Source organism: Psittacula echo (genome assembly GCF_963264785.1).
Source record: "Psittacula echo genome assembly, chromosome: 1".
In the NCBI taxonomy this organism is placed as follows: domain Eukaryota; kingdom Metazoa; phylum Chordata; class Aves; order Psittaciformes; family Psittacidae; genus Psittacula; species Psittacula echo.
This window is the reverse complement of record NC_137735.1, coordinates 12482530-12501863: the sequence shown is the minus strand read 5'-3', so window position 1 is coordinate 12501863 and position 19334 is coordinate 12482530.

The following is a 19334-nucleotide window of genomic DNA, read 5'->3' as shown; positions in this document are numbered from 1 at the left end:
GTGTGAGGGAGGCGGTGAGCGGGAGCCTCCGCTTTTTTTGAGAGCGGGCTCTGCCGGGTCCTGCTGCCCCTCCTCGGGCTGTTACAGCCTCCCCTCGGGAACGGGAGCCCGCAGGAGTCAGCGGGGCACCGGGTGCCGTCTGGCGTCGGCGTTTTCCTGTCAGAACTGTCAAGACGAGCTGAGGCAGTGTGGTGGCTGCGCGTGGTGCAGTCTGTCTGTCCTGTAAGAGCTGTGACTGGAAAAGTTTGAAGATTGCAGCTCGTTTTATTTTTAACTGCCGAACTGTTAATCAGGAATGCCTTGTAGCATCTGTCAGTAGTTGGTGTGCAAACCCCCACAGAGAAGTGTGCCTATGCAGGCTCACACAATGCTGTCTACACGCTTGCTGGGTAATCATCATCTCAAATCTTGAGCTTTAATTAAAAGGGATTAATGCTGTCAATCCACTGTTCCCAAATTTGGCCACCTGTTTGTGCAACCTGTTTGTGCAATGGTAAGTGGAGGCTGCAGAAGGCCTGCTCACTGTACTTGGATGGCTCCTGAGCTTTGTCAGTATCAGTTAGCTGTTATCCTGATAAAATGGGGGGGGGGGGGGAAACCCCAATATCAAGGTCACACATTTATCGTACAGTCCCAAGGTGAGTCCTGGATTATTCGCAGACATGTGAACACCAGCTGTTAACTTGATCTTCACATGCATTTGGGCACTTCCCTAACGTAAACTGAAGGGTAGCGAAGATGCAGATTCCACAGTGCAAATTCAATAAACATTATATTCAAGTATGTAATCAAAGTATTACTAAAAAAGGAGCTGCAGAGGACATTCCTGCCTTGCCACATGAGAATCCTGCAGAAGCTGGGGCTTTGCTAAGTTCAATCGAAATTTGGCAGAGTGCATTAAGTTTTCAGCATGGCTTTTAGTTGGCAGGTTGCTTGCTATGATGTGTTGCTTCATGGCTCAGCAGAATGCAGGATAATGAGGCCAGTGGCCCTATACTGTGACAATTGTTAGATCCCAAGGAGCCTCACTGCCTCATACAGTTACAGGGATGTGGATTACTCCTCCTGTGAGAAGACGTGGAAGAGCTAGAAGCATACCAATAAACACTCTTGGGTGACAACAGGCAACAGCTCTAACATACGAACCAAATGGTTTTGCAGTCTTTGGTTTTTATATTTTGTGATGTGACACTGGTACAATGCAATGGCACGTACACAACACAGCAAAGAAAGAATGATGCTATGTGATGTTCATACATGCAGTGGATGTAGTGTTGTTGCTATCTGCCTTATGGAAAGTAGATAACCCACATATTCCAAGCTTCATCCTCAGAAATACTGAAAGAAGTAGTTGAGGAAATCTGTTAAAGATGCTGATAATGTCGAGGAAGAATCAGAAAGAACAAGCAGAGAAGTAGGAATAGCCACAAAAGGCGATACCCACAGAAAGCCATGAAGAAATGAGACAGAAAAGGTAAGTGGATCTTTAGGTCTGATGTTTTTAAAATGCTTCCTGGAAGGATTATTCGTTTCTCACAAAGCCTAGACAAGCAGTCTTTGCTGTCTCATCATTCTTGGCTGTCATTTCTCCTTGTCACTCTTAGCATCTAGCTTCATATTTCAGCCTTTCTTAAATTCTCTTCTGCCTATCATCTTTGGAAGTTTTGCTTGATTAATGATTGATCACAAAATGACAAAATGGATAACAAAAGGTTGAGCAAAGCCCATTGCCAGCATGGCTAATTAATAACTGAGTAAAATACAGTCAGCTCAAGATTTCTGAAACAAGTTTGTTCTTGTATAAGGACCAGTTACCCCAAATGGTAGTTCACATGCCTTTTGCAAGTAAGTTTTCAAGATACTCCACAGTAAGAATGAGGTTTGTTGTGATTTTCTTAACCTGAACAGCTGTCAAGAAAACGCTGTATTAGCACAGCTACTGATGGGTCAAGACCAAACAGCAGACGCAGCACAAAGGAAGAGCATGGACATTTAAATAGAGCTTGTTTGCATCCTGATGGACATTGACTGTGAGTACTGTCCCACTTTGATCAAACCTCCCAAATTTTAATGTTCTTACACTATTGCTCTCTGTTCCATTTTAATTGTAAACCCAACCTAATGTGTTGAGGTTTTTTATACTCTACTATTCAGCATCTGGTTGGCAATCACAGATGTTCACTAGCAAGCACTGTTTGGTTCCTGAGCAGTCCTCTCTGTATCAAGTGGTCTTTTGGTCTTCACTTAAATACCGGGTTTGAAAATGATCTGATGATAAGTAATGCTTGTCCTGACTTCTGTAACATTAACCAGCTGCTACTTTTCAACTTGGTGTGGTTAAAAGTGACTTTAACCCTTGATTTCTGTGTATAGAAGCTAGTGATAGAATCAAGGACTCTGGATATGATCCCTTGGTTTCTTTAGTGATTCACTTTGTGGTCTTGTGCAGTTACTTAACCACATTTCTACAACTACAAATTAAGGGCAGTAATTTTTCAGTACCTTACAAGAAAATTGTTTAGAGAGCACAAGGGAATTTCTGTGATACTTTGAAAACTCCAAATGTCAGCTGAATTATGTCTCTTTTTTATTATTAATATTGCACTTGTACTGAAGAGACTTGTAATCCTTCGAGATGAAAAATGCCATAAATGCAAGATTTGTGCTTGAAAAGTTCAATGAAAAATTAAGGCATTTCTGTTTCTCTAAAAAAACCCCCAACCTAGTTCTGTCTGTTAATGCTAAGATATAGCCTATTGATATTCAAGCAGCAAACAGAGTGCCGTTACTTTTGTGATTCGAATATGAACTATGTTATTAATGTTTTGAGGGTGCAAGTGAAAGGGCATTATATCTTTGCTGAGCAGATATAGGTCATCCTGATCAGAACCAATATTGATCTGTGGTGGGAGGAAGTGGACAAGAAATGACCAAAAAATGCCTTTTTATATATTCCAGCAGTGACCTTTTAGGGAAGTTACCAGGAAATAACACGAAATTAAATATCAGAAAATATTAAATATCAAATGAAATATCAGGAAACATCAAATTAAAGAAAATGTTAATTTAGCTGTAAGACTGTTACTGAACTATATGGCAGTGAAGACAAGCCTGTTATTCATACCCATGCCCTTTAGAAAAGGTTGCAGATGGGACCACTGAGCCATAGCCCGTTGTGGGAAGATATCTAGTGTAAAATTAAGGGGCTGATCCTGGTGTATAAAGCGATAACAGATCTTCCTCCATAAGGATTGGTAAGACTGAGGATCAGCTCCACCCTGAGTCCGTTGTGGGAAGATATCTAGTGTAAAATTAAGGGGCTGATCCTGGTGTATAAAGCGATAACAGATCTTCCTCCATAAGGATTGGTAAGACTGAGGATCAGCTCCACCCTGAGTCCATTTCAGACATAGGACAATAAAGATGAAATCATTACTTGAATCCAGAAACTTTAAATCCTGAAATGCAGGTTGGGGGTTTGCGGGAGGAGATAACCTGACTTTCTTTTCATTAGAGCAATGCTAAGATGGTTAATCTGTATGTTCAGGATTACAGTTTTTAATGCAAACATTGTAAGATCTCTCTCCCAAGAGGGGATGTGTAATACCTACTTTCTGCCTAGTTTCTCCTAAGGCTGAAAATACTGAATCATACATCCTGCTCTGATTATAAAGAGTACTTTTGGAGTTCCCATAGCTTTTTGCTAAGTAGTTTGAAAGGTACATTTTGTAACCATCTTGTTGCTTGGAAAGCGTTGCTGTGTTGGAAATGGAATAGCTATAGCCACAGGGCTCTGAAGAGAGCTAATTACAGCAATTTAGAACAACAAAAGTTCTGTTCCTGGGGGGACACTGAAGAGATCCTTCCCCAGAGCAGCATGCCAAAATTTCAGAGGCAATTTATTGTAATATTCCTGCATAAGTCATCTGGTATACCAAGGATTTACAAATCTGGCTGTCTATTATGGTTTGTTCTCTCAGCCCGTATGTTATCAGGGGCACTCATGCATGTCTTGTAGCATTCCTGGAGATATAAAAATGGAAAACCTGTCAATCAAGTGTTGTCTATCTTATTGTAGCCTAGCTACCACTCAGAACAAAGCTGTTCAAATGCACAGAAACAATCTTCTATCATGCTGATGTGGCTTTCCACCTTGAGAGAAATCCATTGAGCTTCGAGAGAAGAGTTTTCAAATCAATTGTGATTCTCTTAGTGTGGTGTCATGGATTTTCTTCATATTTTTCATAAAAAGAAATTGTTGGCTTTCAACTTACCAGAACAAGTTGATAGAAGAGTAGGTCAGCTATCTTCTGTCACATTCACATTTGCCAAGCAGACAGCAGTTGTTGGTATCGGTTCCTGTACACAGGTTAACAATGGAAGTGCTATTATTGGAATGGTATTTTGACATTCAGATCTACGTTTTTCTTTCTTTCTTAATTTTTCTTTAAGATCTGATGAGTTACTTGCTGTGGGCCTGTTTCTGCTGTACAAGTGATTTGTATTAGTCAAAGAGAATGTTGTTTGCTGAAGGACTGCCAAGCCAGGTGCTGGGCAAACAGGCTGCCAGTAGTGCTGTGAAAGCCTGACGCCTGGCTATTTACTGCTCAAGTGTGACTTGTGCAAATGTTTCTTCCTTGCTTTTTGCATACTTTATCTGATGACTGACAGGATGTTGAACTGTGTGGTTGGTTGGGCAGCGCACAGAGCTCTTTTTAGGCATTATGGTTTAGTGCTCTGATTCACAGTTCAGTCTCATAGGTAGGCTGTTCTTTGGGCACCCAGCTGGCTGACAAAGGAGGACTGCTTGCTCTGCTGACGTTGTGCAAGGGTATTGAAAAGCTATGAATGGAGGTAGCATAAAGCAAGATTTGAAAAGGTTATCTGATGCTTTTATTCAACTGTAGAAAGCAGCAAGAACTTGTCATTGTGTTGCTATGTGTAATTAATGAGTGGGTGAACACTCCTGTGGGACCAGTGCTCTGCTCCATTCAATCCTAACCTGGCTAGGTGAGTCTGGCTTGATGGTGACAAAGAGTTCAGCTAAAAGTATCTGGAGTGGGAGGGCAGAAAAGCTTCTAAAAATCTGACTGCAACAGAAATAAAATATACCTAACCACGTTTCTAGTGCTTTGTGTGGAAGTCTCTGAACCTGTCCCTAAAATGGGTGCTTCACGCTTTGCTCCCTTCCATAAGCATCTGTGAAGGTACAAAGTCAACCCTGTTATGGAAGCTGGTGAAATTAAGGGGGGTGTGTGTGTGTGTTTTTGTCAGATTTTTGTCAAAATCAGTTGGGTTCTGCTATTGATATATATGGTTTAGCCCCAGTTTTGGGAGTTTATTTGAATGTAAAACATGTGCCAGGCAAGTACAGGGGGAGCTGAATGAAAGCCCTTATTTTACATCCACTGTACTTGCACCTTGCTCAGAAAGCAAGAGCATGGCTGCTTCAAGTTTTCTAAGAGCTGCCACCCCAAGTCCTTTCACCTCAGATTTACACATTAGATCAGGTTAATTTGTTATTAATCAATCAGAAACTGGTTGAAAATTATTGGATTCTGCACTTCTGTGATACATGTTAAATAGGAATTCTGCTGCTATGGCTGAAACCATATAGTTGTTCCCCCTGACTATCACCAGCTGCTGGACTCTGCACTGTTCTCTGATCTGACTGGACAAGCTGCTTTTCATTGTCTTCCCAACCCTTTGGTGGTCCTTGGATTTTGCCCAGGTTTATGCTGTTCTTTCTCCTTCTTCTTCTTCTTTCATCTTCTGCTTTGCACATTCCATCATAATATCTGCTCTGCTGAGAGTGGAAGCGCCTCTTTAGCACACTGCTTCCATCTCTGCTTACTCACTCTTACTCAGGTTTTGTGATGCTATCCTCTCTCAAATTCTCATCATGATTTGTGACCAAGAACACCTTTGTGATATTAAATACGGCTTCAACAGCACTGTGTTCATTTCTATAGATGGTGTGAGTGGTACCCCCTACTCTGCTTTATGATATTAGTGTTGATTAATAATTGTGCTTGTGCTGTGGTAAAGCATTAAGATGGAGAATCCCAGTCCCACTGTGGCTGCTCTTTTAATTTATCTTTATTACTGAACAAAGCAGACTGTTCCATTTCAAAGACCTTACAGCTTTTTTATGACCAGTGCTGGTGGTTGTTTATTAGAACACCTTTTCCTGCTGCTTAATTTGTATTTTAAGTCTCTTTTTAAAATTATTTTTCTGTTGTGTCTTTTAAAACATGTGTTTATTACTTTTCTATGAGTCCCCAAGTGCCTTGGCTGGCAAAGTCTTAATGAATAAAATTACTGTCACGTTATAGCTATAAAAATCCACTCCATTGGAATGGGACATGCAAGTTTGAGGAAGCTGAGGGAAACAGGGAATATATTTATTTTGGAGTTAAGTAAAACAGGATAAATACATAGGAAAAATGTAAAATTATTTTGCAGTCACAAACTGCTACTGTGTTGATCTTCCTAATTCTACCTTAAGCGCATAAACCAAGTGGTGTACTGTTATCACAGTGATGCTTGCTTTGTAGGACAGATCCAGCAGGCTAACTTTGTAGCAGCTGAATGCTGACAGTAATCTGGAAGTACCAAAGAATTCTGTATGTGCTCTGTGTACCTGCCTGTCACGGTACATTGTCATGCTAAATAGCTCTGAGCTGGCTGTGCTGCTGGAAAGCAACTAGACCTGAGGCTGCCTGTATCTCATGCAGCTCTATACTGCTCTGAGACAATTAGTGATTCTCTACACATTGATGTGACAGCTTTTCTGTTATTTGGAACAGAAGGAGCTGTTTTGGACTGCTGGTGGTTGTTTTTCAGTAACTGTTAACACCTTGGTACAGCACCAAGCGAATAAAAGATGTACAAACAAGAAGTTGAGGCATTAGAGAGAACTCTGAGAGCTGTAAAGTAAATTCTGTGCTCTTCTGCCAGAAGGCAGTGTGACAGACTCAGAGGATCTGTTCTTACGGCTCTCTCCACATTGCAAATAACTGTTTCAGAGTCAGCTTTGCGGTAAACTCGAGCTAAGCTATGTAGCTCGTGTCTGCAGTTGGCAAACACAGATACAAACAAGGTCAAGCAAGAGCAAAGCACAGGAAATATTTGTGCATTAATGGCAATTTCCTTGTTGCAGCTCATGGTTTGCAAGGAATAAATTCCCAGTTGGGGGCAATTCTGAGGCAGCAAGCAAATTTACCCAGCTTTTTACTTTTCAGATATTCCCTGCCTTTGTAATGGCTCTGCAGATCACTGAGTGTGTGCAAAATGCTGATAAAGTTAGGTGGTGACTTAAGGCAGTCTCAGCTTTTCAGGCAGTCACTGAATGGGAGAGACAGGATACATCTATCTTCTTCTGTTGGCACAATGTGATGGGTTGACCCTGTCCACCTTCAGTCCCCCCACACAGGGGGGAAAATTACACTCCATCCCAGCCAGAACAAGTACATAAAATGATAGATGTGGTGAGACACCAGAACAGGTTGCCCAGAGAAGCAGTAAATGCTCCATCCCTGGCAGTGTTCAAGGCCAGGTTGGACAGAACCTTGAGCGACATGGTCTAATGTGAGGTGTTCCTGCCCTTGGCAGGGGAGTTGGAACTGGATGATCTTAAGGTCCTTTCCAACTCAAACCATTCTATAGTTCTATTCTATGATTCTATAGGTACCTCACTGACCCGACAGAGAGATGAACACTATGCTCACTATAAATACAACTTGGCTGCATTTGTACCTTCTCTTCTTATTTTCTTTGGTTTGTGTCAATGACATTTATCCAACTGACATAGAGAAATACCAGTATCTTAAACTCCTAATAAATGTTATGAAATCTATAAGGAAAATTTTCAAATGGAATGGCTGAAAATGTGCATCTGGTCTCTATTTATACACATAAATATTTTGGTCTTCAGACATGTTCTTCCCTTGCAGTTCCAGAAAATCTGGTAGTCTTCATCTTACAGGGGTTGTATATTCATCATTTTGTGATATATTTCCATTGTACATTTAGGTGAGATTCCAGTTTAGATAAATCTGTAACCTAGATAAAGCTCTGGCTTGTTTCTCTAAAACTGTCTCTGTTTTCTTCTAGAAAAGTCTGTGCCCTGTGGTGAAACCTCACTCTGTTTAGGGACTTTCTGGAATGTCATTTCTAGCATTCCTCCCTTTGCCCTGTAAGTGCTCCTACTTTACTTGAACTCTTGGTTTTATGTGAAATTAGCTACATGTATTTCTGGAATGGATGATCACTTCTAGCAGAGTAGCTGATAATATGTAATGTGAGATGGAGGCAGTATTGGGCTGGAAACAGTAATTCTTTATTAAAAACAAGCAGTGTTTTGGGCTACTGAGGGTTAAGGTATAAGTTGAGCATCAGGCTTCATTTTGCTGGGCCAGTGATGCCACTGTGTAATTTTTGTACCTGTATTTCGGGCTGGCAGCAGACTTGTCTGTTTTTTCCACCATGTAATTTACAAAGCAAGTAATTCCGGTGCTAAACATGTGCAGTCCCATTGTGGACACCCTACATATCCTGCCCTCCAGCAGCTGTGCCAGAAGTGCATAAGCCTTAGTAAGTCTTGTTTTGTTTCTACCAGCCCCATACTGATGTCTCATTTAATGTGTTTTTAGATAGCTATTTTTAGGCACTTGAATCACTCTTCAAACATCAGGTCTAGCAAATATGTCTATCAAATCATGTAAGCCACAGTTCTACACTTAATATGTCTGCTATACTATTGCAGCTGGTGTGCAACCTCCTCTGTGCACCTCAGAAGAGCCTCTCAAAGACATTTAAGGCCCAGCAAGTTGCTCTCTATCTTGCAGTCAGTATGCAGCTCTACATCATTGGGGCTGATTTGCCTGTGTTTGTGTGTCTGTTTGGCTCTTGGCAAAATTATTTATGCCCTTTCCAGTCTGCCTGCCAAAGTCATCCTGAGGCCTTTGTCTGGCTTTCTGGTCTTCAGTCTGTTTCCCCTGTCCCTGCTCTCATCTGCTTCACTCAGTATTTCTTATGACTATGACTCCTGAAAGTGGCCTACCCAGCTACGTCAGGAGATACCCTGTCTTTTGAATTGTGGATTTTGTGCTCTGTTTTGTGAGCTGACTGGAAACATGAGGATCACCATAACCTTGAGTTGAGTCATCTGAGTGCATTCCTATGTCTCATGTTGAATTCCTAACTATTTACCAGCATATTTGTGCTTTTAACTCTATGACAACCTCAGGAGACAGGATTTAAACCAAACCTTTAGCATAAGAAGGCCCTTTAAGAGCCTTCTTCTGTAGCTTTGGGTAACTAGTTCCTTCAAAGTGAATAGGAAGGAAGATCAAATGTTTGGCATGAGTGAAAAAGTCGTTTAACCTCAGGAAGGACTTCCTTCAAAGGCTGAGTTTGCTATTTCCCTACTTGATCTTCTTTCTTCAGAAAGATTTATGATGAGCCAAATGCTTGTGGCTTATCCTTGATGTTTCTTGGGCTCTCTAATAAACATTGGTGCCAGAGATTAAGTGCGTATATGGTACAGACAGAAACGTGTAATGGTCAGGTTAACATAGTGTCAGGACACTGCCATGTCTATCTGATGAGCATATCACAGGCTGAACTGAACAGGTTTATTTCCTTGTTCAGAAAGCATGTAGTGTTAGTAATGGCATTACAAAAATCTCTTTTCAGTCATGTCAAAGTTGGTGCATTTGTTCCTACTTGTTACAAAAAGATGATGTTGATTTATGTGATTTAACCCTAAATACTTACCTGGGGCTTGGACCATACCGAAAATAAACCCCATTATATTTAACAAGAGATGCTGCTGCTTTTGCCACACAGGATTGGCAGCCAGCATACAGCAGGTTGGAAAGATCTTCTGTTATTTTTCTGAAGTAAAAAGAACATGCCTGTGAAAATATTTAAGTAACATATTCTTCTTAACTGTACCTTGTGTTGTGTAAATGCCTCTGGAAATCAATAAAAACAAATTAAACCTAATGTAGCTTTGCAAGGAGGGAAAGACTTTTACCCTCATTTATTAATGTTTGGGAAAAAAATCATTGCATAAAAAAATCCTATATTGAAAATAGTAATTCATGATGGTTTAATATCTTTCCCATCTAGTTAAAAGAGAGCAGGCAGTATAGGACTGATTGGGTTTTACTGCTATGAAAATGTTTCTATTTTTTGACAGCAACTGGCATCACAAATAGCAATAAAAAGAATTATAAGCAATACTGAGTGTTCGCCTTCTGATGTTTTATGTCTACGCAGAGAAGATGAAGTACAGACAATTGTTCAGCTGCAGTAAAGTTCTCACTTTTATTGTGCACAGCTAAATTTATTCTTGCTGTAATTTTTGTGAAATCAGCAGAGTTACTTCTGCTGTGCATGAGAATGACCTGCTCTGATTGTATTGTTGTTAGAGGAAAGACTACGCTCCAGCAGAGTTTCTTCCCTTCAGCTGAATACATGCATACATCCAGATTGTGTTTACCTCTGTAACTGCTTGTGTGATTATAGCCAGCACAGATAGAAGAGCACAGTACTTTGACTCTTTCAGGTAGATGAGATAAGCTTTTGTCATTTCTGAGGAAGGATGCTGTTACATGTAACGTACTTCATCTGAAATGCTTCACCATATTCCTGATTAGGCAGAAGCCTTCTTTAGAAACAGATTGGGGTTGGTACTCAGGACACGTTCAGGCTTGTTATTTTCTAGAGTATCCTGAAATCAAGGGAAGGGGCTCTGATTTTTTTTAATTAAGAAGTTTCTGCTGTTGTATCAGAATGTTTTCTGGTTATAAAATACCCCCAAAAAGTGATGGAAAAGAAAATAGGCTGATGGGAGTTTTTCTAAAGCTTCTCTTTTAATGAAGTAAATGTGTCAGAAAGGAATACAGGAATGTAAGGTTTACACAGAAAGGAATATAAAGATTAAACAGAAGTTGGACCAAACAAGATTTGACATCCAGTTTCTATTTTGAGATTATTCATTTTCTCCCCATTAGGCTGTTCAGACCCAACCTGAGTAAGTTCCCTCTAAACTAGCGATTCATATTTCACTCTGAACATTTCATGTTCCTTGTATTGATGTGGAAATCTGTGTTTTTGATAGAGCTGATTAATTTATTTTTCCCCTCCATTGGAAATATGTGTCCAGAAATGTGTATGTTTCATTTCTGTGCCTGCTTATTTTTATTTATTTTTAATGGCTTCTCTCCCTCCCATCAGGAGCATATGTATGATGCAGGTTGCCATGGTAAATATGAATTTTTTATTAGCATTGTAAATATTAATTTAAAACATGGTAACTGAGATTTTAACACTGCTTTGGAGATTTTCCTGCTCCTGAGGTGATAGAAATGATGTATGAGGTTAAAAATGTGAAAAACAACATCTTGGGGAGGAGGTCCTGAAGTGATAGTACAGCAGCCTAAGGGCACAGAAATGTAGAGTATTCGTGAAGCAAAGGCAATAGGTCAGACATAAGCTTGCTGAAAGTTAATACTAGAGAAGACATGGAACCAAGGTTCAGGTTTTAAACTCCTTCCTTAAATTTCTGCACCATTTGCAGCCAGTTCTTTGCATTAGAGTATGACCAATTGGCTCAGCTGAATCCACCATGAAGAAGAGAGTGTGAAAAGACATGGTCAGCTCCAAGGCATGGAGGGGCCTCCTGAAGTTTCATTTGTGACTTTACATCTCATTTGCTGTGCTAAACATGTAATTTTAGGCAGATTTTTGAAGACTCCCAGTTACCCAAATTTCCTTTAGCTCTGTGGGGAGTCACCTGCCAGGAAGTTCCTGAAAATTCATCTTTCCAGACATATCCCATCTCTAAAGCTCATGTCCTTCAGGCTCTGTTAGATTGTTTGTGAAATGAGGCTGATGTGGCTTGCTTTCTTGGGAGATGAAGAAACAGAAGGATTTTGGGATAGATGGAGTTTTGTCCAATGGATTTATTTTTTGCACAACCTGTGATTGCTGATGGATTTCTATTCGTCTGTGAAGTCCCTGGTGTCATGACAGAGTGTTAATTTTTCACCGTGGATTCACTTTTGGAGCAGAAAGTTATGAGCTTAGTTGTTGTCTTGCTTAGGACTTTGACTCATATATGATGCTGTCACTGAAGAGCAATTTTAGATGATGAGAGGTGCTGTCTTTCAGCTGATATGTTAAATTGAGGTCGCTTCTGTCAATGCCCCTCTTAAAAATCACCTCTGTGTCTTGTCAGACATTCCATTTCCCAATGAAATTACTTCTAAAAATCAAGGACTGTGTCTGAGATATTACAAAGCCCATAATGGTGGCTCTGTTTGCCCTGTCTTCATTGCACTACTGCTTTTTCACTTACCATTTTTGTCAGGACTTATATTATAAAACTCAATTTTACTCCGTTCTATATCACAAAGCAGCATATGTCACGCTAACTCCACTGAGCAAAGTAAGATTACTACATGAAATCTTCTATCATCTTGTGATATATATACACACAAGATTACTCAGAAAATAACTTGTCACCATTGTAGACACTTCATGGTTGCTGGAAAAAAACACTCCATACTGAAGGTCACATGTATATATACACTGATTTAACAGCTCTATTCACCCTTTGCTAGAGCAGTGTTGCCAGCAGAATGACAGGAGTCTGGTAAAGCTTCTTTAACTAGTCTTTCCTTACTTTCAAGGAACACTTTCTGATCCTTTCTATGTAAAGGATGGAAGTTCCTTATATTAAAAGGAAACAGAATTTAGTAACTACATTATTTTGCGGAAATAAAAGCATTCTCAACTCTGTTTCACCTTGGACACTCTTAAGACTCCAAATGTGTCACAAATATTGCTAGTCAGCACACAGTGATTTCAGCAGTAGATTTTACACTTTCAGTTTGCTAATTCCTTGCTTTGAATCATGTTGGGCATTTTTTCTTTTTAATACAGATACATTGATTTCAGTGTCTGCTTGTTTCAGGTGTGATGTTAAGAAGCTGAGTCCCCTCACATTATTTGTAGACTGGAATCTTGTAGCCCATTCACAAGAACAGGGCTTGGGAAAGCTGGGGTTAGGTGCAGCTCTCTCCTTCATGCTCTGTTCACTGCTTTCCTCCTTGACGTGTTTCAGTGGTGATTTCAAAGGCAAGAAGGGTTCCTTTCTTCTGCTCATGAAAAGCCACTTGGATTTTGACAATTTGTGACCTATTGAAATATAACCTTTACCATTAGTGTCCTGTGCCTTTGAGTTGTTTCCCAAAAGCACAGGTCTTTCTGTGCACTTCCAGCTGAGATGGTTAGTTTTGCAGACTTACCTTTGATGTGTTCTGACTTACTGTGTATCCGGAACTGAAGTTTGTTTTGGCTGTGTGACTCTGGTTGATTTCTTGTCTTAAAACATTTCACAAAACCACTAAGTTTCTTTGATAGTTGTGGAATTTATTTGATAAGAAGCAACAACATTTCCCATTCCCCTTTTGTCAGTACACAAAAATGATGTCCTAAAGTTCCTTGACTTCTAACAGACCCACACTCAATGTTTCACAAGGTCCTGATATGCTGTGTGTTAACTGATTTCATTAATGTTTCCAGTGATATCTTGCAACTGAAGAATGTTATTTGTGACCCACTCATGATGTGCTTTTTGCAATCCACAAATCAATAAATGCTTTTAAAAAACTAAACTCTAAAAACATCAATTCTAGATAGAGGCAAAGGTCACTCTGTCAAATTTCTCTCCCTATTTCTAAATAAAAGAATTATAAAGCAGCATGCAATTTGTGAAGTCTTGTGACAATGTTTATTTTTATGTTTAAATTACACTGTAAAGGTTCTGGTTTGGAAATGGAATGGAAACATTTCAGTCAGCGGAATTCCTGCCTACTTAGTAAAAATGGAGGTCTCACCTAGTGTATTGTGTAACAACAGCAACCAATCCAGAAACAGGATTGTGCTGGCAGTATCTCCATGTGGAATAATTTGTTGAGTGTAAAATGGCAGCAGTCTCACAGCACTTTTACAGTAACCAAGCTGGGGCTTAATTTGGTATCTACCACTTTGATTTAAATTCTAACAATTATATTAAATATATAGACACCTTTTTTAAAGCCCTGAATGTTGAAGTAAAATGTGAAACTTCCTAATTATGTCAAATGCTGTCATGAAGAGTTCACTTGAAAGCAATTCAAACATTACAGAGAAGAGTGTGGCTTAGTAAGCTTATTATTTCTTTCACTTAACTTGAGTCCTAATGTGCAATTGCTTTAAAAGCTTTGTTGTCATTTTCAATGTTTTACAGGCTTTCTTTCTCCACAGAAATTTTAGTCACCATATTTCATTTATGAATCTTTACTTAATGAAATTAGGATTAGAAAAGTCGGCAACCTTGTAGACAAAATTCTGTGTTTATTCTTAGAGCAGATGTAGCATAGACAAGAAGAATGTAGTGCTATTGCTAGACAGGCATGGTCATCTGGATCACGCTGCATCCATTAGAGTTGTCACCAAAGCCTCTGGAAATGGAAGCACTGTGTCCTATGCTCTGAATGGTGCAGGTGCTCTCAAACCATTTCCTGGCAAAGTCAGCTGAGACACTCAGCTTTGCACTGAAGGAAAGGAGAAGCATTTACTTGTTTCTTCTACTAGCAAAGGTTTGGGGGCAGGAGCCTATGGCAAGGGATGGTAACAAGCCAATGTAAATGATTGATAGCAACCTTCCAATACCTAAAGAGGGCCTACAAGGGTGCCAGAGAGGGGCTCTTCATCAGGGACTATAGTGACAGGACAAGGGGTGATGGGTTCAAACTGAAACTGGGGAAATTCAAGCTGGATATAAAGAAGAAGCTCTTTACTGTGAGGGTAGTGAGGCACTGGAACAAAGAAGTGATAAATGCTCCATCCCTGGCAGTGTTCAAGGCCAGGTTGGACAGGGCCTTGGGCGATATGGTCTAGTGTGAGGTGTGTCTGCCCATGTCAGGGGGTTGGAACTAGATGATCTTAATGTCCTTTCCAACCCAAACCATTCTATGATTCATGATTGATAGTTAATACATGCTTCCTTGAAACATGAATGTGAATCGTGTCCTGAACTTCTGTTTCACTTGTTCAATGCTTTATGTTAGTCTTATTTTGGAATAGTAGAATAACTTCTAGCATTACGAATATGCTCTTTTTTTTGGTAACTTTACCATATAGGTTGTGATGCAAGTTGTCTGTACCTGTGTAATGTGAGTTCAAAACACTTTTACTGTTAGTTAATAACACTGAACATTTCTGCCTTTAAATTGCTGGAAATGATGCAGAGCTATCAACTCTGCAGCTTTGGGGTCTTTCCACAGTAGGTAAAGGCACTTGTGCTAACTATATGATAACTAAAAGGTAAAAAACTTTATGATTATGTTTATGTACACAGCCTGTATTTCTGTAGCAGACATAATTTTGTCTGTTTTCAAAGTAGTGTTTACAAGTAATTATCATTTTTGACATGTTAACTTCTGCAATAGAACCAGCCTACCTGATTTGTCTCTTTTGGTTTGACTTAAAAAGGGCACTATTGAACCAGTGTTTGAATCAGTGCTAGTCTGTAGAGATGCTGGTGGAATGAGTTATCCAGAAGGTGGCTAAAGGGACAGGTACACTCTCAGCTAGAGGTTAGCACATCTGGTTCAGAACATCAGGTTGGTAAATGTGCAAGGTGGTGCAAAATCAGCCAGTGAATCTCCAGCCGTGACTGGCATGGTTTAAAGTAAGCTTTGACCTTGCCCTGAAGGAATGAGGTCTCACATATTCTGGCTTCTTAGCTCTGACGCAAGGCGAGTAACTTCCAGGTAAGAGATGGCAACATGCAGTTTTAGGGCGTGATACTGCCTGAGGCAGTGTTAGGGCAGTAACTGCTCCAGGCAGATGCTAAAAACCTAGTTTATATTTATTAGGTTTGAACCACAAAAATATAGATTAAAACTCAAAGAAGCAGATGCAAACTGCACATGTGTAAGCCAAATTAGACCTTACACAAGAATGTAATAATATTCATACATAATACTTTAAAATATCCTTTATTGAGCCCATGCAAAAGACAGAGAGATTTTGGGGGAAGAAAGGTTACTACATTACAAAAATTACTAAGCCCCACTGTGTAAATCAACTCAGGCACTGGAAAGAATAAATGTCATGGAAAGTCAATAAGACCTGGCTCCTGGGTAACCCATGTTATTCTAAATGTCATGCTTTATACTAAGTAGTGACTCATCTTGTACATGTTACTGAATCTACTTGGGAAATGATCTAGATTAAACTAATGCATGTGAAAGGAGCAGTCATACACTGGCCATCCATTTCTGGATTTTGGATTCTTTAAATATTGATGCCACTGCAAGGGGTCTAAGAGAAAAAGTGGCTCATAAACTAAAGGTGAGCCAAATGTCTAGTCAAGATCTATGGGAAAGAAACCGAAGGTGTCAAATGCTGTATGAATTCTGAGACAGGAATGTTACATACAGAGGCAGAGACACTTGGAGCTCTTAAGTGTAGTTCACATCTGAAGAGGGTTTCATATGTGATAGCAGTTTTCTAGAAAATATTTCACTGAAGTTGTAGTTAAGCTAAAATAAACATCTTTAATTTACTGAGCTGAATACTTGAGTGTTTTCCAGTTCTTCCCGTCTCTAAACTCTGTTTCAGTGTCCTCAAAGTAACTCAGATGGTTTTGATTGTCAAATAGATGTTAACTTTGAATTCAGGTTGTTTTCTAGAGGAAAGTTGTTTTTCTGGATCTGTCAGAACAAACAACATCACAATGTACATATGCTGGTCTACTCTTCTTTCATGTTAGTCTTGCACTGAGTGCAGTCAGTAGCTCAGCATAACACATACTGAAATCAGCAGGAGGTGTTCTATTGATTGATAGGAGCTGGACTTCTCAAATAAAACCATCAACCTCTGAGATCAGAATGTGGCATCCAGTTTACTTTCTACAATTTTAAGCACCTTTCCTGACTTTTTTGTGAACATGAGAGAGACTATAGAGAGCCATCTTGAAGTCTACAGTGGGAGTTGAAGCAGCAGAAATATTTTGTCTTGTTTCTGTTCTAACCAGATATATGGTTGATTATAGTGTTCTCTTGTATGACACCACAGAACAGATCTAGCGGTTAATAACTCTGTTTTGAAAGCTGTGTACTTTGGCTTTAAATAGCATTCCATGTGGAAAATTGGCACAGCAGGTGTCAGCTCAGGATACTGAGAGTTCTTCCTCCCTCTGCTACTGAATCAGGCACAGGAAACGGTCTAAGGGTTTTGTGGTTTCATGTTCCACTGTGCTGTTTTTCATTCTTATTACTACTGTTTTACCTCCCACCCAGCCTTCCACAAGTTTCTTAAATGAATGCAAGAAGGAGGACTGTGTGACCTTCAGGCTTGATAGTGTCACCTCAGTTCCTGAAAGGGTTATGGAGCAAGTCATGTTGGAAGCTACTTCCCAGCTGTTTGAAGAGTGAGAAAATGACTGAGAACAGCACAGATTTACTGGGACATATTACACCTGAAAAATTCATTACCTTCTAGAATGAAATGAGTGCTCTGTGGTGGAAGGAATAGCTGTGAATGTTGTTTACCTTGACAAGGCTTCCCGCATGGTTTCCTTGTAGCCAAACTGGTGAGACATGGATCAGGTAGTTCATGAAAAACTGGGCTGTTGGCTTGAAGAGGAGTAATCAATGGTTTGGAATAAAACTGGTAGCCAAATGAAAGTGATCTTTCTTAGTGATCACTTACTGGGGCTGATACTGTTGAACAGCTTCATAGAGTCATAGAATTGCTCAGGTTGGAAAAGACCCTTAAGTTCATCAAGTCTAACCATTAACTAGCACTGGAAAGTCCACCACTAAACCGTGTCCCTAAGCCGACATCTACATGTCTTTTAAATTCCTCCAGGGATGGTGGTATTTAAACCACCATATTTCACAGACAGCCTATTCCAACGCATCAGCATGAAGAGGCAACATGCAACCTCAACAAGTTCATGAATGATGACAAACTGTGTGTGTGTGAGGGGAGCAGTTGATAAGTTAGAGCAGTGCAGAGCTTCCATACAGAGGGTCCTCAACAAGTGGGAGGAATGGTCTGGTAGAAGCCTCATAGTGTTCACAATGCACACACACTGTTCTGCCAAGACAGATTAGTACAGGCTGGGGGCCAACTGGCTAGAAGGCAGCTCTGCAGATAGACCTGGGGGTTCCTGGTGGGCAACAAGGTGACCATGAGTCAGCAGGAACACAGAGCAATGAAAGCCGATTGCATATTGGGCTGCCTTGTCAAGACTGTAGCCAGCAGGTTGTGTGGTTATTCCCCTCTATTCATTACCTACAAGATCCCATGTAGAGATGTGTGTTCAGTTTTGACCTCCTGTACGAGAGAGATGAATAAACTGGAACAAGTCCAGCAGGGAGTAAGATGGTTGGGGAGCTGCAGCATAGGAAAATTAGGAAAGTTAAGGCAGTGCAAGGAGAAGTTGAGAATGCTGTGCTTGTTTACCCTCGGGCAAGGCTAAGGGAGGATCTAACTGCAGTCGTCCACTACCTCATGGAGGGATATAGAGCAGGGGGAACTAGAACTGCACAGCAAAATGACAAGATGCAATGGACACAAGTTGCTACATAAAAAATGTAAAGGCATTGGGAAAGTTTATTAGCTTTTAGGTAGTTCTGCTTCACAGGGAGGGTACTTAAGTACTGGAGCAAGTTGTCCAGGTAGGTTGCGAAGTCTCCAACCTTACAAATACTGTAACTTCTTAAGTCCCTGAGCAACCTAACTTCACCTTGGAATTCACCATGTTTTGAGGAGGAGGTTGGGCTTGTCAATATTCAGAGGTCTTTTCCCACCTGAGTATTCTATAATTACCCCAATTCCATAATAAGTCTTCACCTCTGGACATGACACACTTCTGAAATGTAGGAGAGATGTAGCAAGGGGAGGGGGAAAAGAAGTGTGAGGTTTGGAAGTTATTCTATGCATTTTTATGGAAGGTGTTTTTAGATCTGAGGTTAGTCCTTGAGTCAGCTCTCCTTCCGATTCCCATGGGTGTATCGATCCTTAGAAGTATCACAGAGCTCAGGTAATGCCTGAATAGCATCATGGTCCAGTGTGCAGGACACAAGCCTGAGCTGGCTTCTGGACTTGACCATGCTGCTGCCTTGATAATGTACAAATGACTAGTTCGGTTTCCCCTCCCATTTCTCCCCTATTCAGACTGTAAGCTTTCTGGATCAGGAGGTGAATTTTTACTAGCTGTTCAGCATACAGCATGCCAGGACCTCATATTGGGTAAGCCT